Source organism: Sus scrofa, chromosome X (genome assembly GCF_000003025.6).
Source record: "Sus scrofa isolate TJ Tabasco breed Duroc chromosome X, Sscrofa11.1, whole genome shotgun sequence".
NCBI classification, from domain to species: domain Eukaryota; kingdom Metazoa; phylum Chordata; class Mammalia; order Artiodactyla; family Suidae; genus Sus; species Sus scrofa.
Genome location: NC_010461.5, coordinates 96,704,188 through 96,726,865, shown reverse-complemented (window position 1 = coordinate 96,726,865; position 22,678 = coordinate 96,704,188). Strand labels below are relative to the sequence as shown.

The 22,678-nt window shown below is 40.5% G+C and overlaps 1 protein-coding gene across 7 annotated transcripts in view; it reads left to right on the top strand.

Moving 5' to 3' along the window:
* Positions 1–22,678, top strand: part of KLHL13 (kelch like family member 13) — a 405,144-nt gene that overhangs the window by 223,377 nt on the left and 159,089 nt on the right. The window contains exon 1 of one of the 7 annotated variants that reach the window (XM_021080426.1): positions 5,104–5,122. The exons of the other annotated variants lie outside the window; for them this stretch is intronic. The gene's annotated coding sequence lies outside the window, so the exon portion shown is untranslated. Of the gene's footprint in view, positions 1–5,103; positions 5,123–22,678 lie in introns of those variants that run through there. 7 annotated transcript variants of the gene reach the window in all.

Genomic DNA, 22,678 nt, shown 5'->3' with positions numbered 1-22,678 from the left:
TGATCCAGGATGGGAACTCCCAATTCAGAATATTTATCAGATGACTACAGTATACATGTGATAGGAGCAAGAAATAACTGTATAACATTTTCAAGACAGAGGAACCCTAGGGATCAATTGAGCCAGTCCTTCTAATTTTAAAAAGATATGTGTCTGGTCACTTGTGATGGAGCATGATAATGTGAGAAAAAAGAATGTGTACATGTATGTGTAACTGGGCCACCATGCTGTACAGTAGAAAATTAACAGAACACTGTAAACCAGCTATAATGGAAAAAAATAAAAATCATATAAAAAACCAAAATAAATCTACTTAGAGAAAAAAAGAGTCAATTAGAAAATCAAAAGTCAGGTGAATAAAAATAAAAATCAAAAAAAAGATATGTAATCTAATGGAGAGGGAGAAGTGAAGTCACTAGATCAAGAGCTTCTGTTTTCAAGGAGCTTGCAGTGTCATTGGATAGATGATATGTGCAGACCTGTTTGGTTTTTTTGTTTGTTTTTTTTTGTTTGTTTGTTTCTTTTTGCTTTTTAGGGCTGCACTTGAGGCATATGGAAGATGGGACTTCCCAGACTAGGGGTCCAATCAGAGCTACAGCTGCTGCAGACACCACAACCATAGCAATGTGGGATCCGAGCCATGTCTGAGACCCACACCACAGCTCACAGCAATGCCGGATCCTTAGCCTACTGAGCGAGGCCAAGGATTGAACCCACATCCTCATGGATCCTAGTTGGGTTCATTAACCACTGAGCCATGAAGGGAACTCCGGATATATGCAGACATATAAAAGGGAATTGAGGAAAAAATGTCAAAGGAGTAGACAAGGGGGACTCATCAAGGTAGGTTCAATCAAGGACTTAAGTTTTGAAGTGAGCCTTGATGTCTGATAAGGTTTCGATATGAGAGGACATTCCAGGCGCAGGGGATGTATAAGTAAGCGTTCAAAGATAAGGATGTACAGGTGATTATTGGGATCTGTTCACTTGAATGATATTTAGTAGTAAGACAGAAGGCAGAAAGTAGAGGCAGAAAATGGAGAGACTTGACTACCAGGCTGTAGGGGGAAACCACTGGCTGGCAGCTTTTGAGTAGGCGAGTGATATAATGAAAGTGATTTTGCATGTTTTATTTGATAGGTGGACTGGATTGAAGGCCAAAATGGGTCCTGAAACTGGCACGTTGTCTAATATGCCAATTAAACAATAGGAACTTAATGGATTCCAAAGTTTATACTCAAAGATGAAAACACAATCCACCGTAGATTCCCATGATAATTAACATAACAATGTCAGCGTTTTTCTTAATGGAAAAAGTAAGCCCAAGCAGCAAGCTTGTAATATTAGTAATGTGCATGTATTAGTCATGACATACTGTAGATAATTGTATAAACTCTCACGTTACGCCAATCAACTGTAAAAATTCCTGGAGTAACTGAGAACATGGTAGCAGCTGCTGCATCAGGCCTTGCTATTTTGCCAGTCAGGCAAAAAAAAACTTGAGGTGGCATGAACCCTCTCAATGCATTTGGGAGCCATTGTCTTCAAAAATGTTTTTCTCTGAAGCTAAAGTGGAAGGTTGTATTTGGTATAAAACATGGGCAAAGAGAGATCTATACTAAGTTAATTTTTATCTAAAACTAAGAAGCAGGAGTTCCCGTGGTGGCTCAGTGGTAATGAACCTGACTAGAATCCATGAGGATGCAGGTTCCATCCCTGGCCTCGCTCAGTGGGTTAAGGATCCGGTGTTGCTGTGAGCTGTGGTATAGATCACAGGTGTGACTCGGATCCCACATTGCTGTGGCTGTGGTGTAGACTGGCAGCTGCAGCTCCGATTTGACCCCTAGCCTGGGAATTTCCATATGCTGCAGGTACACCTTAGAAAGATAAAAGTAAATAAATAAGATACTAAAATAGAAGCATTTGTATCATCAGGGATGAGTATATTTCTCTAAGGGCAGTAAAGAAGGCTATGGAAGGAATCTGCTTTAATTTAAGGTTTTGAAAGTCTACAGTTTCAGAGACATAAATCAAATACTTGTTTTTTAAGGCCCTATATGAGAACAGTTTGTATTATTATCATTTATCTTTTTTTTTTTTTTTTTTTTTTGTCTTTAGTCTTTTTAGGGCCGCTTCCGCAGCATATGGAGGTTCCCAGGCTAGGGGTATAATTGGAGCAGTAGCCGCTGGCCTTTGCCACAGCCACAACAATGCCAGATCCGAGCCGCATCTGTAACCTACACCACAGCTCACAGCAATGTCGGATCCTTAACCCACTGAGCAAGGCCAGGGATCAAACCCGCAACCTCATGGGTACTAGTCCAGTTCATAACCCACTAAGCCACAATGAGAACTCCCTCTGTATTTTTCTAAATGTAGTTGATTTACAGTGTGGTGTTTTTAGGTGTACAGCAAAGTGATTCAGTTACACATATGTATGTATTTTTTCCTTTTCAGATTTCTTTTCCATTATAGGTCATGATAAGATATTGGATATAGTTACCTGTGCTATACAGTAGGCCCTTGTTGTTTATCTATTTTGTATATGGTAGCATGTATCTATTAATCCCAAACTTCTAACTTATTCCCCACCCCCCTTTCCTTTTTGGTAAACATAAGTTTTCTATGTCTGTGAGTCTGTTTTATAAATAAGTCCATTTGAATCATTCTTTTAGATTCCACATATAGGTGATTCCATATGATATTTGTCATTCTCTATCTGACCTACTTCACTTAGTATGATCATCTCTAGGTCCATCCATGTTGCTGCAAATGACACTATTTCATTCTTTTTTATGGTTGAGTACTATTCCATTGTGTATATATACCACATCTTCTTTATCCGTTCATCTGTGGTGAACCTTAGTTGCTTTTCTTGTCTTGGCTGTTGTAAATAGTGCTGCTGTGAACATTGGGGGTACATGTGTCTTTTCAGATTAGAGTTTTCATCTTTTCTGGATATATGCCCAGGAGTGGGATTGCTGGATCATATGGTAACTCTATTTTCAGTTTTTAAAGGAATCTCTGTACTGTTTTCTGTAGTGGCTGCCCAATTTACATTCCCACCAACAGTGTAGAAGGGTCCCCTTTTCTCCACACCCTCTATCACAAACTTCTTATGCCTGTATAATGAAAATCTATTAACAACTAGTATTCAGCATCATACACCTTTATAAGACTTATTATCATAATCTTGTAGGGAAGTCATGCTTTTGGATATTACCTTTAAGACATAAAATCAGTTCTCATAGTATCCTAGCTATAATATTTTGAAAAATATTTGTTTCAGTTTCTCATTGAAACCTTAATCAAAATACTTAAAATAATTAGCAATGCGTGATTTAGTAGGAATCATTCACTAGACATCAGCACACATCCCATCTATTATATAACATAGCACCTAAACATTGTGGACTTAGAGTTATAGTGTAGTAGTGGTTAAGAGTGTTAAGACTCGGAGTTCCCATCGTGGCTCAGTGGTTAATGATCCGACTAGGAACCATGAGGTTGTGAGTTCGATCCTGGCCTCGCTCAGTGGGTTAAGGATCCGGTGTTGCCATGAGCTGTGTTGCAGACGCGGCTCGGATCCCGAGTTGCTGTGGCTCTGGTGTAGGCCGGCGGCTACAGCTCCGATTCGACCCCTAGCCTGGGAACCTCCACATGCCGCGAGTGTGTCCCTAGAAAAAAACAAACAACAAAAAAAGAGCGTTAAGGCCCCTTAAGGCTTACCTGGCTTAAAATTAGATTTTGCCACTTGCTACTGGTGTGTCAGTTACCAAGTTACTTAATTTCATTGAGTCCTGGTTGCCTCATCTCAAAGGGAGAAAGCAAGGGATTTTATAGGAATTAAATAAAATAATGTGTGTGAGTGTTTAGCACAGTACCTAGATTATCATTAAGATTCAATGAATGCTAAGTGTTTTATTCTTTTGGCTTTTTAGGGCCACACCCACGGCATGTGGAGATTCCCGGGCTAGGGGTCAAATCAGAGCTGTTGCCGGCCTACACCACAGCCACAGCAACACCAGATCTGAGCCGTGTCTGTGACCTACCCCACAGCTCACTGAAATGCCAGATCCTTAACCCACTGAGCGAGGCCAAGGATCGAACCGACAAACCTCATGATTCCTAGTCAGATTCGTTTCCACTGCACCACAATGGGAACTCCTGTTCTAGTTTTAAAACTTCCATTTGATTCTTGATATCCTCTGTTTTTTTACTGAATCTTTTTATTTCTTTGCTATTTCTTCATTTGTTTCAAGCATGTTCATAGTTGGCTGCTTTCAGCATTTTTATGATGCCTGCTTTAAAACCTTTGTCAGACAATTTTAACATCTTTGTCATCTTGCCTTCTATTGATTCCTTTGTCATGCACCTTGAGATCTTCCTGATTGTTGGTAAGACAAGTGATTTTTTTTTTTTTTTAACGGAGACCTGGATATTTTTGGCATTATGTCATGAGATTTTGGATCTTCTTGAAACTTTTCATTTTGGCTGGCTTCTTCTGACTCCACTCTGTCGGGTTGAGAGGATGCTGCCTCATTAGTGCCAGGTGGGTCTCGTTGGCCAGGTTCCCCAGTTAATCTCCATTGGCACTTGAGAGGGTGGTTCCTCATTACTGCTGGGTAGGGGTGGGAGTACTGGTTTCCCAGTAGGCCTCCAGTGATACCTCCCTGTCTGAAAGGGGCAGGAGTGCCTTGGTAGTGGTCCCTGCATGGCCTCCACAGATGCCATGAAGGAGGATGGCCACATTACCAATGGGCAGTGGTGGAAGTCCTCCTCTGATACCACCCCTGCAGGGAGGGAGGGGTGTGCCTCATTATAGCCTGGTGAAGGTAGACGTTTTGGCTCCCTGAAGCCTTTGGTGATGTGGATATAGTCACATTTTTTTTCTGTGGTGTTTGGCTCAAGCAGAGCAGTTATTGTCTAAAAGTGTTCTATCCTGCCGAGCCGCCCCTTTCCTGGTCCTTTGGCCAGAGAGAGCAGGCCTTTCTTAAGGCTTTTTTTTTTTTTTTTTTTTTTTTTTTGTACTCTTGGGTTCAATGTCATTTCTAGGTTGCCAGCTTCTTTAGCTTCACGTCTGGAATATATGAGCCCAAAAGAAAACCTGGGGAACTTAGCGGTATGTCGTTCTTTTGGTTCCAAGATCTCTAACCTGTTTGCTGCTTCTCTCCCCCTTTTAGAGTTTTCTTGTATTATATATAAGGTCCATGGTTTGTAGCTGTACTCTTGTAGGAGTAATAGGGAAAAGTATATGTACTTGATTGTTCCACGAGGAGAAGTTTGACTTACTTTTGGCCTTTCTGAATTCTTGTGAGTTATTAAGGTTTAGTTACATCTCAAAACTTGGAACTGGAGACTTACCATAATAGAGAATTTGGAGGGCTTTATATGCCATCTTGCTACTTTGGCAGTAATATTATATAAAGGTATCTTTATATAGGCAGCATTTCTTCAGTTTGTAAGGCAAAGTGCTAAGTCTAAGAAACATGTACCATATAGACAAGAGTGTGTTATACCTTTAAGAATTTACTTATCCTTAGAAAAAGAAAAAACCTGTTTGAGATAAGGGCAATAAAAGTGGAGAGATGAATAGATGACACCAGATTTCACAGAGAATAAAATCTTGGAGTCAGGATGAAGGACTCAGTGTTATACTGAATTAGGTAATGTGATTTTAATGCTTAAGTAATGATTAAACTTGCATGTTATTACAGCATCAGTTAACTAGCAAGCACATAACTCTCCTTAAAATCCTTTGGAGACATATAATATTGGCACACATGATTGTTTTACATGTCTTGAAACAATAAATATAGATTGGATTGATTCAAAGCTTTCTACTTTAACAATAAATTTTCTCAGTACTTCAGTGTCTTACTGTGATTTTACTTAGCTTTTCTGTTGTATTCCTCTTCAGGGAATTAGAGAATGTGGCTTCAAAGTAATAACAGGGGCAGATTCCTTCCTCCTCAGTTGAGGTCTACTGAGAAAGGGGTAAAAAGGGTCCATTCATGGCCACATAGATAAAGATTTAACTAAGGACAGGAAAATATTTAGAGCTGAATGTGACCATATATATCAACCCTTTCAGTTTAGAGAAGAAACTAAAGCCTAGAGAGGTTGAGAGACCCAGGAAAGGCAACAAACTACTTAGAACAAACTGAACTTGGATTCCCTGATCTTGGGGCCATTGTGTTTTCCATGAGACCTGGAGCCTGCCCTCCAAGAGTCTAGTGGGGGAGATGGCAAGGGCCACAGTAACTATAATACCTCATAGAAAGTGACCATGATACCTCATAGAAAGTTAATACATAAAAGAGAGTCAGATAAAGGTCTGTCAAATACAATTTTTCAATCATTTAAAAAATACTTTAGGAGTTCCCGTTGTGGCTCAGTGGAAACGAATCTGACTAGCATCCATGAGGACACAGGCTCAATCCCTGGCCTCGCTCAGTGGGTTAAGGATCCGGTGTTGCCATGAGCTGTGATGTAGGTCGCAGACGCGGCCCGCGTTGCTGTGTCTGTGGTGTAGGCCGGCAGCTACAGCTCTGATTTGACCCCTAGCCTGGGAATCTCCATATGCCGTGGGTGTGGCCCTAAAAAGACAAAAATAAAAAATAAAAAACCCCTTTAATTCTACCATGAAAACATAGGAAAAGAAAGAAGTCAGACATTTTGTTATTTCCAAACTCTTTTTTAAAAAAATACCCCCAGATTTACTTATTTTTATTTTGAAAAATTACGCTCCTAGGATAACAATGTGAATAATAATGACTGATATAGAATTTTTCATAATTTATTTAATGCATATAAATAAGTTTTTTTTGTCTTTTTGCCATTTCTTGGGCCGCAGGGCCGGATCGTTAACCCACTGAGCAAGGGCAGGGACCGAACCCGCAACCTCATGGTTCCTAGTCGGATTCGTTAACCACTGCGCCACGACGGGAACTCCTAAATGTTTTAATATAATGAGATAATGAGTAAATATACGCACATGTAAGTTATATATGTATAATTTTAATACTAGAGTCAGGAGGTAGAAGCTTCAAAGAGCTCGACATCATTATCTCTAGGGAGATTTTCTAATAAAGCTGTTCAAAGATGGAATGGACCATCTAGGGTACAGGGAGTTCCCATCACTGGGAGTGACCAAGGCAAGGCTGGTTGACCTCTTGGCAAGGATGATAGTTTAGAGGGGAATTACGTAGTGTGTAGGTGGTGGACTCAGATGACCTATTAAGTTCCCTTTCAACTTTAAGATTGTATGATTTCCGTGATTTCAATGGCTGCCTAAACTTTGGAGACACAGGCATAGTTTAAGCATTTTATTTTTCTCATTTTCCACAGGAGAAATCCTTTATTTCCTGGTTTTTGGAGTACTAAACTATCATGTCTTCCGGTTAAAAAAAATAATAAAGTCTATCATTGTAAAGTAACATTATCATTGTGTTGGGATTATATTATATTCCATGAGGATTTCACCTAATTTGTGTCTCTTCATAGATTCATACAGGTCTAACACATCTTAGTACCTACCTCATGGACTGGAAGAATTTAAATTAATGGCCAGATTTAGTCTGTGTGCTGGAGATTTATCACTATAACAGGACGTGAATGTGTTTTCATTCACTTTCTAGTAGTGGTTAGTACAGTATTTTCAGGTTCCTTCTCAATATAGATATTTTGAGTGCTTTCTAGTCCTTATTATCAGAGTAATGCATGTACACAGCAAAACACTTAAAAAAACAAAAGATAGCCTTGGGAAATGTCTTTCTCCCTAGTACAGCCACTGTTAGTTTTTCTTTTGGTCTGTATGTTTATGTTCTCTATGCAAATAAAAACATGTTTATAACCTCTTTTAAATATAAGCGGAAGCCCAGGATACAAACCGCTCTATGCATGCTTTTTTTTTTTTTTTTTTTTTAAACTATAGCGGTAACCATCATGGCTCAGTGGAAACAAATCTGACTAGTATCCATGAGGTCGCAGGTTCGATCCCTGGCCTTGCTCAGTGGGTTACGAATCCGGCGTTGCCATAAGCTGTGGTGTAGGTCACAGATGCGGCTCGGATCTGGCATTGCTGTGGCGTAGGCTGGCAGCTGTAGCTCCGATTCAATCCCAAGCCTGGGAACCTCCATATGCCACAAGTGCGGCCCTAAAAAAAAAAACACCTATATATTTATAGACCTTTCCACATCAAGGCATAAATACCTATCTCATAAAACTTTTAAAAATTGAAGCATAATTCACATACCATAAAATTCACCCTTTTCAAGTATACAGTACAGTGATTTCTGCAGTATGTTAACAAAGTTGTGCAACCATTTCCACTAATTCCAGAACATTTTCATCAAAAGAAATCCTGTACCCATTAGCACACACTTTCCATCTCTCCTCTCCCTCTGTTCCTGACAGTCACTAATCTGCTTTCTGTCTCTATGGATTTGTTTATTTTGGACATTTCCTATGTATGGAATCATACAATATGTGGCTTATTGTGTCTGACTTCTTTAACTTAGCACAAGGTTTTCAAGGTTCTTTTATGTTATATATAGCATGTACTTAATTCCTTCTATGACTGAATAATAGTCCATTGTTTGAATATATAACCTTTTGTTCATACATTCATCCATTGATAGATATTTGGGTAATTTCCCCCCCTTTTTTTTTAAAGGGCCACACCCACAGCCTATGGAAGTTGCCAAGCTAGGGGTCAAATCAGAGCTGTAGCTGCTGGCCTACGCCACAGCCACAACAACGCGGGATCTAAGCCACATCTGCAACCTCCACCACAGCTGATGGCAATCCCTGACCCCTAACCCACTGAGCAAGGCCAGGGATCGAAGCCATGTCCTCATGGATCCTAGTCAGGTTTGTTACTGCTGAGCCACGACGGAAACTCCCTGGGTAATTTCCCATTTTTTAGCTGTTATGAATAATGCCATGAGCATTCATGTACATGTTTTTATGTGGCATTTTACCGTATTTTTTTCTTTTTTCTTTTTCTTTTTTTTTTGTCTTTTTGCCATTTCTTAGGCTGCTCCCATGGCATATGGAAGTTCCCAGGCTAGGGGTCGAATCCGAGCTGTAGCCACTGGTCTACACCAGAGCCACAGCAACGCAGGATCTGAGCCGTGCCTGCAACCTACACCACAGTTCACAGCAATGCCCAGATCCTTAACCCACTGAGCAAGGCCAGGGATCGAACCCGCAACCTCATGGTTCCTAGTCGGATTCGTTAACCACTGAGCCACGATGGGAACTCCTTACCATATTATTTTTAATAACTTCGTAGGAAACCATAGTGAGGATGTTTTATAGTTTAGTCTCCTACCTAGCAACATTAAGATTAGGCCTAGGCTCTAATTGCTCTTGCAAACTGCCCAGCACATACATTTCTGTGCACATGTATGGGACAACATTCTAAGAGGTGGAAGTGCTATATCAAAAGCTATGTTTAATTTTTCTTTCTTTTTTTCTTTCTTTTTTTTTTTTTTTTTTTTTTTTTGTCTTTTTGCCTTTTCTGGGACCGCTCCTGCAGCATATGGAGGTTCCCAGGCTAGGGGTCGAATCGGAGCTGTAGCCACCGGCCTACACCAGAGCCACAGCAACACAGGATCCGAGCTGCGTCTGCAACCTACATCACAGCTCACGGCAACGCCAGATCCTTAACCCACTGAGCAAGGCCAGGGATTGAACCCGCAACCTCATGGTTCCTAGTCGGGTTCGTTAACCACCGAGCCATGACAGGAACTCCTAATTTTTCGTTTTGATTTATATATTTTTTCATTGCCTCCTAAAGAGATTTCATCAATTTATACTTCTGAGTATCTGGGGTTTTTTTTTTTTATAACCTTTCCTGTTATCTTTTTAATCTCTGCAGCATTTGTATTATTCATTTTATTCCCAGTATGTTTGTGTTATCTCACTCTCTTTGCCGGAAGTTTGTCATTATTTGGCTTAAAAAAACCCAGAGCTCAACAAATGAACTTTTGCTTTTCTTGGCCTTCTGTTGTTTTTGTTTTCCATTTCTTTTTGTTATTTATTATTTCTATACTTGCCACTTTCTCTGATTTTATTATGTTGGTTTTTTTCCTAGCTTATCAAACTAGATGCCCAGTGCATCTATTTTTAGCCTTTTTTAATAATGTACGAATTTAAGGCTATGCATTTCCCTTTAAGTTTTGTTTTAGCTGTATCTCATATGTTTTGCCATATAGTGCTTTTTATTGTTCACGTTTTTGGAGGGGGTGCTTTTTAGGGCTGCACCATGGCATATGGAGGTTCCTAGGCTAGGGGTCGAATTGGAGCTGCAGCTGCCGGCCTACACCACTGCCACAGCAATGCCAGATCCGAGCCATGTCTTTGACCTACACCTTAGCTCATGGCAATGCCAGATCCTTAACCCACTGAATGAGGCCAGGGATCGAACCCATGTCCTCATGAATGCTAGTCGGATTCATTTCCACTGAGCCACAATGGGAACTCCTTATTGTTCACTTTTAAACATTTTCTTCTTTCCATTGTGATTTCTACTTTGACCCTTTGCATCGTTTAGGAGTCTGTCTTAATATTCAAATGCAGTGTTTAATTTATTACTTATTATTGATTTTTAGCATAATTGCATTTTGACTAGAGAATATACTCTTATTTCAGTCCTTTTGATATTTGTTGAGACATATTTTATGGCCAAGTATGTGGTCCATTTTTACAAATATTGTGTCTGTGCTTCTGAAAAGGTGGGTTTTCTCCATTTGCTGAAATGATGTTCTGTGTATACTCAGCAGATTAAGCTCGATAATTGTATTCAAATTATGTATAATCTTGCTAGGTTATTTTTATCTCCTTGTTCTGTCAGTTACTAAGAGAGGCGGTTTAAAATATTCCATACTAATAGGTGAATTTTTCTGTTTCCTACTGTTGCTCGGTTAGTTTTGCTTTATATAGTTTTAGGTGATGTATTAGGTGCATAAAAGTTCAAAACGGATTTACCTTCCTGGTGAACTGAAGCTTTTATCATATGGTCAGAAGGAGAAGGAGCTTCCATGTACTCTGCTTCTCCTTTCTCTTTTCTGCCCCAGTAACATCCTCCCTTTGCACACCTGGCTGGAGAAATGATAGTAGGTTGATTGGACATTCACCCTCATCTGTTGTGAGTAGCAGCCCCGTTATTGGCCATTCCCCACATGTGGCCTCTAACCCTAAGAATGTCTGAAAAGAATGAAGGAAGTAATTCTGAAAGTTGGGGTGAGGAGTATTTGGAAAACAATAATCCAGTCTTCCTAACTAACAGTATTAAGGTGGCTGCTTAGACTGTAGATTTACCTTTCCTATATAATTTTTACTCCCTTCTGCAGCCATCACTACCTAGTTCTCATCCTTGGTGACAGTTTTCGTATTTGCCTGTTTCTATGCCACCCCCTTTGTTTATCTGTCAGGGAGGTTACTGTGGATCAATCATATAGTTTCAAAGCTGGGAGGGACCTTAAAAGATTTTTTTGTCTCTTCCTTACCCCCAGTACGCTTTATAGATAAGGATACAGTTCCTTATAGGTAAATTAACTTTCCCAGAGTTACACCTTTTAGCAGAGTGGAGATTAGAAACAAAGCCCTCTTTCTGTCCCCCTTGTCTTTTATTTCCTGGGTTTTTTTTTCCCACTTGAGGTTCTCATTAAAGTCCCGGACCTAGCAACCTGCTGAATTACTGGAATGTTCTACCTATATAAACGGCTACAAGCTGTTTCTTCTTTGGACTGTCTTTGATGCACAAGGACAACATGACCCCAGCTGAAGTGCTGGTTCTACCTAAGGGTTTGTTTGTGAAATAAAACCTCAATCATAAATCCGTCAGCTCCTTTCAATGTAGCCACTCTTGTAGGTCGAGGAAAAAACTGGTTCTCAAAGGATCCAGAACCTCTTCAAATGCGTATTTATGAGTCTGACCTGGCAACAGGCATTCATACATATTTCACCTAGTGAAATAAATTTGGTGGCTTTATCCTGCTCTAGTGGTTTCACTGTATTGCTCCTAATAAATTGCTTTTTCTTCACTTATCATGGAAACTGAGAAGATATTTTCCATGGATGTTCCACTAGTTTGGATTATGCTAGTGCTTGGTATATGAACTCATTAGGGCTGAGGGACTTAGTGTTATTATGATAAGTACTATATGTCCTTCCAGCAGGCTATTGATTTTATGACCATGGCAAACATTTTCCACTGGTGATTTTGTAAGAATTTATCATCGATTTGTAAACTTCATGTAAAAAAGCTCTGTGTGCATAATTATATGTATGAAGACTGGGTTCTAGTAAATTCATTTTTATTTCCCCACCTCACCAATGTTCAGCATAGAAGTTTGATGAAATATATTTGGCTTGTGTGGCTGGTTTGATTTCTTTCCTTTCTGCTCCCCTGCCTCACCATGTACACTTTTAATTATCTCTCTCTAAGCTTCCTCTTCCCTTCTAGAGAGCCACTCCATGTACTGAGAGTTAGTGATGGAATGCATTACATGTACAAACAGTATGGGAGGAGATAATACTTTGAGAACTACTGCTCCCCTCCCCCTTGGATTGGAGAAGTGTTTAGATGGTATATGAGGTTTATTGTTTCAGTGTCTCATATCCTTACTCTTCTTCTAAGCTCAGAACACTCAGTGTTCTTGTGTCCTTAAAGCTTTTCAGAGGTGATAAAGAGTGACTTTAGTCTTTATTAGACAGTATATAGGAGTTTACTAGGCAAAGTGGGGGAAGGATTCCAGGCTGAGGAAGCCCTATAAGGGAAATAAAACATGAACTAGGGCAAGGAACTCAGTTTGTGTGCTGGGGGTGAAAGGTAATGAGAATTAGCAAGTGATCAAGTCCTCACTGAAAGGTTTATATATAACCCCAAAGAGTTTAGATTTTATACTGAAGAGTGCCTTCAGAATGGCCTTTTAACCCTGTTACTCAGAGTGCCATTTGTGGAAGGAATTGAAAGAAGGAAGGTCCAGAGATTAATTTGATTAGTTAGAAAGCTGATACAATAATCTAAGCTGTATATACATGTCCAATCTAAGGTCTAATAGAGTAAAGATAGAGGAGGAGGGATGGATTTAAAAGCCAGTTGAGAAGTTCCTGTCTTGTCGCAGCAGAAACAAATCTGACTAGCATCCATGAGGATGCATGTTTGATCCCTGGCCTTGCTCAGTGGGTTAAGGATCCAGTGTTACCATGAGCTGTGGTGTAGGTGGCAGACACAGCTCAGATCCACTAGGGCTGTGGTGTAGGTGTAGGCTGGTAGCTATACCTCTGATTGGACCCCTAGCCTGGGAACCTCCATATGCTGCAGGTGCAGGACCCCCCCCCAAAAAAAAAGAAAGAAAGAAAGGCAGGCAGGCTGGCTAACCGAAGACTGGCTGTGCTTTACTAAAAGTTCAGTATTGGTGGCTAGAGTTATAGTCAGCAAGATTCTGCCTCTGTGTCATACGATATTTATAGGAAAAGTCATAAAAATTCTTAGTTGAAATGGTTTTTGTTAGAAAGACAGTTTCCAACTTTATGTTTTATTTGAGCATTAGAGTATTTTAGCATTTGAGATTATTAATACTTAGTTTTGAAACAGTTTTTGTCTCTTCTGTTTCTTGATATGTTGAAATCTCAGTTTCAGTTGAGGTCACTTGTACCTTATTTAGAAAGAGCAGCATAGGAAGAGAATGTTGTGGTGTGTTCTAGGACTAAGGTTATTCTGAAACAAACTCCTCTACTGATTTTTCTTAATATGTTGCAATGTAGCAAAATTAACATATTACAATGTAAATTATTATGTATCATTTGGCTTTATTTGCAATCTTAAAACAGCTTTTGAACATACTCATCACTGGATAATTTGTTTTGCTTATATGGTCTCCACCACTTGGGCTTCTGGAATATTATCATTTAGTTAGAACTTAGCCTGAGTTTTTATAGCTTGCCTTAGATAAAATTTTCTCTTCAAAGCATGTGGCTCACACCATTGTACTAGGACTGGGGAGAAGGACTGGTGGAGAAGTATGTAGAGAAAAGGGCATGTTATGGTTAATTTTATGTCTCAGTCTGGCTATTTTGTCAAACGTTATTCTGGATGTTTTTTTGGAGGGTTTTTTGGTTTTTTGGTTGTTTGTTTTTTTTGTTTTTGTTTTTGTTTTTGTTTTGTCTTATTAGGGCCTTATCTGCACATATGGAAGTTCCCAGGCTAGGGGGGTGAATTGGAGCTGTAGCCGCTGGCCTACACCACAGCCACAGCAACACCAGATCCAAGCTGCGTCTGCAACCTGTACCACAGCTCACGGCAATGTTGGATCCTTAACCCATGAGCAAGGCCAGGGATTAAACCTGTGTCCTCATGGACACTAGTCATATTGTTTCCCATGAGCCATGATGGGAACTCCCTGGAGGTATTTTTTAGATGAGGTTAACATGTAAATCAGTAGACTTTTTCTAAAGCAGATTATGCTCTGTAAAGTGGGTGGGTCTTACCCAATCATTTGAAGATCTTAACAGAAAAAGATGGATCTACCCCTAAGAAAGGAGAACTCTGCCCCACAGGAGACCACCTTCCATTCCAGGCTTCAATATCATCTCTTCCCTGGGTCTCTAGCCCGCCAGCCTTCACAGTTGTGAGCTAATTCCTTAAAATCTGTGTGTATATTAAAAAATAATAAAATATATGATAAAACTATAAATTATATATTATATATTTATATAAAATACAAATATATTTTATAATATATAACATATTATATAGATATATGCCTATACACATCTCTCTGTATTATCCTATATATTATATGTATACTATGTCTTATAAAGATATATCTACCTGTATATATCTATATCTCTAGATATGTGTCCTGTTGCTTCTTGTCTCTGGAGACAGGGTGAAAAATACCTGTGCCTTATTATTTCGAGTATTTTGCTTTTCATGTCTTCCTCCATGTTTCTTTTTTCTTTGGTGCTTTCTGCAATCATGTGACACATTTGTATTCAGATGCTTTTCAGTGGAAGTGCTGAGACCTTACTGTGTGTAGAGTCGTCCCAGAGTATTTGCAGAGGATTGGTTTCAGGAACCCCTGCAGATACCAAAATCCTTGGGTGCTCAAGCCCCTTCTATAAAATGGCCTCAGTCAGTGATTAAGTCTCCCCTGTGTATCCGTATGGTTCAAGTAGGAGGATACCGAGGGCCAACTGGACAGCAAGGTACACTGTAAGCTCTTGTGGTGGCTCCCAGATGAACAAGGCTAGGCTTTGCTCCTGAGGAGTAAGACTGGAAATCATCAAACACCTATGAGACAAGGCAGACTGTGATCAAGTCTGTAGGAGGAGAAAGCTAGGCAGCATGAGGTGGAAATCCATAGCGAGTGATGACTTCTGCTTGGGCAGTTGTGGGGCTCTGGGGCAGGTCTTAAAGGATGGGTGGGGTTTCAGTTTCTGCCTTGTGGAGGAGGAAGTGAGGTTGTAAAAGCATATCCTAGAAAGAGGGGAAACGAGGAACAAAGGCCCAGGGCTAAGGAAGTAGAGGCTGCTTTGGGAATAAGAGAAAAATGTTCCTCATTTTGCGAGGAGCACTCTCTATGGAGATATCTTCAGAATCAAATGGACCTTAGGACAGAGATAGCCTGCTGTTTCCTCTCTGCCGCTCTGGGTTGGAATGAGTGCAAATGTGTACAAACGCTTGTGTACACCTAGTTGGTTCTCTTCCGCCAGAGCTGCTTCTGTTTGGCAAACACCACAGCCTTATCATCGCCTCTGGTCTGTTGTCCTGTCTGAGACTTAACTAAGTTTACCTTTGGGTTAAGTGTCACTCAGGGGATGGAAAGAAAACGTAGCTGGGAGTTTGCCAATCTCTACTTCATCACTGTGCTCAGGGCTTATCTCACAGTGGTCATTGGGGTTTGCAGCTTCCTGTGAACGTGGTTGCTGGAGCCCTGTCAGGGTATTTTTTTCCTTGTTTGTGAGGTATTTTGTAATAACTCAAGTGAGATGGCATTTGTGAAAGTGCTTTATAAACTCGAAAGTACTGAACAGATAGATGCAGGCATTATTATAAGGTTGCTGTTGTTGTTTTCTTTCTAGAAACAGTGACTGCTATTAATACCACATATACATGTTTGAGCTAGGACCTCACTCTTTGTGCAGTGGAATGCTGGTATAACAGCTCTGCTAGTTGACATTGTGGCTCAGCAGAAATGAACCAGACTAGTATCCATGAGGATGCCGGTTCGATCCCTGGCCCTGGTCAGTGGATTAAGGATCCGGCCTTGCCGTGAGCTGTGATGTAGATCACAGACGTGGCTCGGATCCTGCGTTGCTGTGGCTGTGATGTAGGCTGGCAGCTGCAGCTCTGATTGGACCCCTAGCCTGGGAACCTCCATATGCCGCGGATGCAGCCCTAAAAAAGACAAAAGACAAAAAGAACAGCTTTTGTAAGTTTTTGTTTGTCTTTTCCAGAATGTCGTATAAATGGAATCATATGGTATTTAATCTTATGAGCCTGGCTCTTTTTACTTAGATAGCATAATACCTTTGAGAGTCATCCAAATTGTTGCATGTATCAGTAGTTTGTTCCTTTTTGTTGCTGAGTAATATTTTTTGGTGTGAATGTACCACCATTTGCTCGTTGAACACTTGAGCTGTTCTCAGCTTGGGGTGATAATAAATAAAGCTGCCATAAACATTTGTTTATGGATTTTTGTGTGAACATAAGTTTTCATTTCTTAGAATAAATATTTTGGGGGTAGGATTGATGGATCATATGGTAAATGTATGTTTAACTTTGTAAGAAAATGCAGAGCTGTTTTCCAAGATGGGTACTCTTTTCCATTTCTATCAGCAATTTATGAAAATTTCAGTTGCTCAGCATATTTTTTTTTTTTATTATTTTTAGGGCCGCACCCTCAGCATATGGAAGTTCCCAGACTAGGGGTCAAATCAGAGCCACAGTTGCCAGCTACAGCCACAGCAACTCGGGATCCAAGCCGAGTCTGCGACCTACACCACAGCTCATGGCAATGCCAGATCCTTAACCCATTGAGCAAGGTCAGGGATTGAATCTGCGTCCTCATGAATGCTAGTCAGATTCGTTAACTGCTGAGCCAGGACAGGAACTCCAGTTACTCAGATCTTTGCTAGCACCTTGTTACTTTTTTTTTTTTTAAACCATTCTAGTACGTATGCGTTGGTATCTCATTGTGCTTATTTTTTTAAGTGAATGAATCTTACCATATGTAAATTAGTGCCTGCTAGCACCTTGGTATTAATTTTTTTAAAAATTTTAGCCATTCTAGTATGTAGTAATGTAACCACTTTTTTTTTTTCTTTTGTCTTTTTGAGAGCCACACCCGAGGCATATGGAGGTTCCCAGGCTGGGGTCTAATTGGAGCTGTAGCCACTGGCCTACGCCAGAGCCACAGCAACACGGGATCCGAGCCGCGTCTTCGACCTACACCACAGCTCACAGCAATGCCTGGATCCCTAACCCACTGAGCAAGGCCAGGGATCGAACCTGCAGCCTCATGGTTCCTAGTCGGGTTCGTTTCCACTGTGCCACAATGGGAACTCCTCTTATCACATATTTTTAATGTTTAAATCATACCCCCCAATAATTATTTTTAAAAAGTACCAGCAACAAAGTAGGAGAAAACAAAATTGACTAACGATGAGTATCTACAATCGAAAAACAATTCATGAAATTAAAAAGAAAAGTAAAAACAGGACAAATGATTGAAATGGCACATTCACAGAAAGATACATGTGAATAGCCAGTAAGCGTAAGACTTAGCCTCACTAGTGAAACATCAGGAAATTCAATGAAGCCTTTTTAAAAAATGTACATCTGAGGAGCTCCCTGGTAGCCTAGCAGTTAAGGATCCATGATTATCACTGCTGTGGCTCAGGTCACTGCTGTTGCCTGGGTCTGATCCCTGGCCTCGGAACTCCTTCATGCCGTGGAAATTTAAGAAAAGGTATACATCAGATAAGTCCAGGGGGTGGACAGATGATTAAGTTCACTTTTTTTTTTTTTTTAATGGCCACACCTGTGGCATATGGAAGTTCCTGGATGAGGGATGGAATCAGAGCTGCAGCTGCTGGCCTACACCACAGCCACAGCAACACCAGATCGAGTCACATCTGCAACGTAAACCACAGCTCATGGCAATGCCTGATCCTTAACCCACTGAGCGAGGCCAGGGATGGAACCTGCATCCTCATGGAGACTGTGTCAGGTCCTTAACCCACTGAGCCATAATGGGAACTCCAGCTCACATACTCTTGCTGGGGGTGTCAAATTAGTATGGCCTTTGGAACAATTTCTAGTATCTATAAAAACAATACAAATACCCTTCATCTCAGTGATTCTGCTTTGAAGAGTGGATCTAAGAGAAAGTCTTTCACATGTGTGCGCAGGTGTATGTGTCAATTGAAGAAAAACTCACAACTTAAGTTTTATTTGGGGACCTGACTGAGGATTGTGGTCTGGGACCACCTCTCAGATGGCTCTGAGGAACTGCTCTGAAGAGGTAGAGGAGGAGGCAGGATATATGTGAATTTGGGCGGCTGGGGAATACATGTAGTCAATCTTGGTGAAAGAAAAATACTGCTTGGATTTCCCATTGTGGTGCAGTGGTTAACGAATCCGACTAGGAACCATGAGGTTGTGGGTTTGATCCCTGCCCTTGCTCAGTGGGTTAAGGATCCAGCATTGCCGTGAGCTGTAGTGTAGGTTGCAGACGCAGTTCGGATCCCGTGTGGCTGTGGCGTAGGCCAGTGGCTACAGATCCGATTCAACCCCTAGGCTGGGAACCTCCATGTGCCACGGGAGAGGCCCTAGAAAAGGCTAAAAAACAAACAAAACAAAAAAACAAAAAACAAAAAAAAAAAAAAGAAAAGAAAAGAAAAATACTGCTCATCACAAAAAACAGACACCTCAAGTTAATTATTTTAGTGCTTTGCTATGAGAAGATGCAAGAGTCTGGGCTTTTTGAAATTATCCTTAGATGCTCATCTTAACTATCTAGGGCCAGTATCCAGATCACAGAATGTTTTCTATTTTTGCCTTCCTGGATTCCCATCAGAGCACACCTTCTGGGGGCAGCTGCAGTTGCTGATGGCTTTACGGCAGGCAGCATTTGCAGTTTACTGGAATGCAGGCAGCATTCTCTTTCCACATATGAATGTTTATATAGCATTACTTGTAATGAGGAAGTATTGGACACTTTCTAAGTATATACCAGTGGGAGAATGGGTAAAGAACTATTTTATTTTCTTTGTTTTTTTTTTTGTTTGTTTGTTTGTTTTGTCTTTTTGTCTTTTCTAGGGCCGCTCCCTCGGCACATGGAGGTTCCCAGGCTAGGGGTCGAATCGGAGCTGTAGCTGCAGGCCTACACCACAGCCACAGCAACACGGGATCCTTAACCCACTGAGTGAGCCCAGGGATCGAACCCGCAACCTCATGGTTCCTAATCGGATACGTTAACCACTGAGCCACGATGGGAACTCCCTGTTTTTTTTATTTTTTTAGGTTTTTTTTTGCTTTTTAGGGCCGCACTTGCAGCATATGGAAGTTCCCAAGCTAGGGGTTGAATTGGAGCTGTAGCTAGCTGCTGGCCTATACCACAGCTCATGGCAACACTGGATCCTTAACCCACTGAGCAGTCCAGAGAGGATCAAATCTGCAACCTCATAGATCCTAGTTGGGTTCATTAACCACTGAGCCATGATGGGAACTCCTGAGCATCTTTTCATATACTTCTTGGTTATTCTTATATCTTTTGGTTAAGTATCAGTTCATCTCTTTTGCTCATTAAACTAAAAACTGGGCTGTATTGTTGAATTATAATTGTTCTTTATTGATTCTGTAAGCAAATCCTTTATCAGATATGTGTTTTGTAAATTTTTTTTCCCTAGTTTGTGACTTGTTTTCATTCTCTTGATAATATCCTTCTAAGAATAACAGATTGTAATTTTTTTTTTTTTTTTTTTTTTTTTGGCCATGCCTGCAGCATATGGAAGTTCCCTGGTCAGGAATTGAACATGTGCCATAGCAGCGACCCAAGCCACCGCATTGACAACACTGGATCCTTAACCTGCTGCACCACAAGAGAACTCTGAGAGAATGATTATCAATCTCTTTCATCGATTGTGTTTTTCATGACATAGGTAGAAAAATCTTTGCCTAACCTGAGATTCTGAAGATTTTCTTCTCTCTTTTCTTCCAGAAGTTTGTTAGATTTGCATTTTTATTTAGTTCTGTAATCCATTTTGAGTTAAAGTTTTATTTCCTAGGAATAATTCCATTTGTTTTAACCCAGAGAATAAATATGCTATCAGAGTACAATTGTAGGAGCTATTGTCTCCACTTGGTATTTTGGAAGCATGGCTTTGTCAATGACTTTTAAGCTCTTTTGACCTTGCCCAGACAGAAGAAATATAGAGGACTTTGTGACTTACTTAAAAGTGAGTGTACCTTGAAAAAATATTTATCCTAAATACGTATGCATCCGTACTACTTTTATTCCCAGCAGTTCTGTTTCTTTAAAAACAAATGCTTGTCCTGACCCATTAAACAGATTTCATGCCCCACTAACGAGTCTAGGTCAGTTGAAAAACACTGACTTAAATTAACTGCTTTAGTTGGAACTTAAAACCATCACCACCTCCACTTATAAACATAACTTACTGCCCTTTTCTTTCTGTTAAGTAATAATCCTGCAGTTCCCGTTGTCTTGGTGCAGTGGTTAATGAATCCGACTGGGAACCATGAGGTTATGGGTTTGATCCCTGGCCTTGCTCAGTGGGTTAAGGATCCGGCATTGCCCTGAGCTGTGGTGTAGGTCGCAGACACGGCTGGGATCTGGTGTTGCTGTGGCTGTGGCGTAGGCTGGCGGCTACAGCTCCGATTCAACCCCTAGCCCAGGAACCTCCATATGCCGCAGGTATGGCCCTAGAAAAAGACAAAAAACAAACAAACAAAACAAAAAAAAGAACAAAAAAACCTTACTCCTTTCTTCTCTAATCAGAATTTAATTTTTGGTATATCTTAAGCATTTTTGGAGTTCTCATTGTGGCTCAGTGGAAAAGAATTTGACTAGCGTCCATGAGGATGTAGGTTTCATCCCTGGCCTCACTCAGTGGGTTAAGGATCTGGCATTGCCGTGAGTTGTGGTATAGGTCGCAGACGTGGGGCTCGGATCTGGCATTGCTGTGGCTGTGGTGTAGGCTGGCAGCTGCAGCTCCGATTGGACCCCTAGCCTGGGAACTTGCATGTGCCACGGGTGTGGCCCTAAATTGACAAGATAAAGAAATAAAGAAATAAACATTTCTTACATAATACTACCGGCCATGTTGTCAGAAAATAACAGTAAGTGGAGCATTTTTCCAGTTTTTTTGAGGTATAACTGACACATACATAACATGTAAGTTTAAGGGTGTTTATTTGATACATTTACACATTACAAAATGACTACCACCATAGAGTTACTTAATACCTCCATCGTGTGTTGCATAATTATCATTTCTCTTTTGTGGCGAAAACATTTAAGGTCTACTGTCTTAGCAACTTCCAAGTATAATTGTAAGTATTATTAACTATAATCACAGTGCTGTACATTAGATTCCCAGACCTTATTTATTTTATAAGTGGAAGTTTGGGCCTGTTGACCAACATCTCCCCGTTTCCCCCACCCCTACATTTCTTTTGCTTGTAAGTAACAAAAACACAACACTGGCCAGGGATGAGTGTGTCAGAAAGGGGTAAGGGCTCAGTATCCTTGGCAGCTATTCCATATTCTGGTAGCATTTGTGTTTTGGGCTACATTGCCTTCATTTTCACTTCTTTGTTTGTGAGTCGTTCACTCCTCTCTCTCTGAAGGCTGCTTTTCTTGGATTCTCTTTGCACATGGCTGCCTCAAGACCTTGAGTTTAATTTTAGTCGGTCTAAGATTGCTCTGCTCCAGGTCCCAGGAGAGACAGTATAATTAATTTAGTTTAGGATGCATTCCACCCTGCTCCAATCAGCTTGGCCCAAAGGGTGTGGGACCAGGGACTACAACCCATGTGTATTGCTGTGTATCAAAGATAATGCAGTTCTCACAGACTGAGAAGGGTGTTGGCTCTCCTGCAACTTCAGTAAGTGCTGGTTGGCATACATTCATTTTTTTTTTTTTTAATTTTACGTTTTCTTTTAGGGTCACACCCATGGCCAATAGAAGTTCCCAGGCTAGGGGTCAAATTGGAGCTGTCTGCTGGCCTAAATCACAGCCACAGCAACGCAGGATCCAAACTCCGTCTGTGACCTACACCACAGCTCACGGCAACACTGTATCCTTAACCTGCTGAGTGAGGCCAGGGATCAAACTCACATCCTCATGGATACTGGTCATGTTCGTTATCCCTGAGCCACAGCGGGAACTCCCATTTATCATTTTAAATGTATTTAAATTAATTTAGTTTTCAGAATATAGAAGTTCATAAAAGGTTTGCAGGGTATTAAAAAAACAAAACTAAAGTTAGGGATTATAAAACCAGAAAAAGTTGCACTGTCATCCAGTGACTTTTTATTCTTTTCATTTTTTAATATAATTACACTTACATAACACATAGAAATTTAGTCAGATGTATTGACCACAGAGTGCTCTGTATTTCAAAAGGTAGCAGT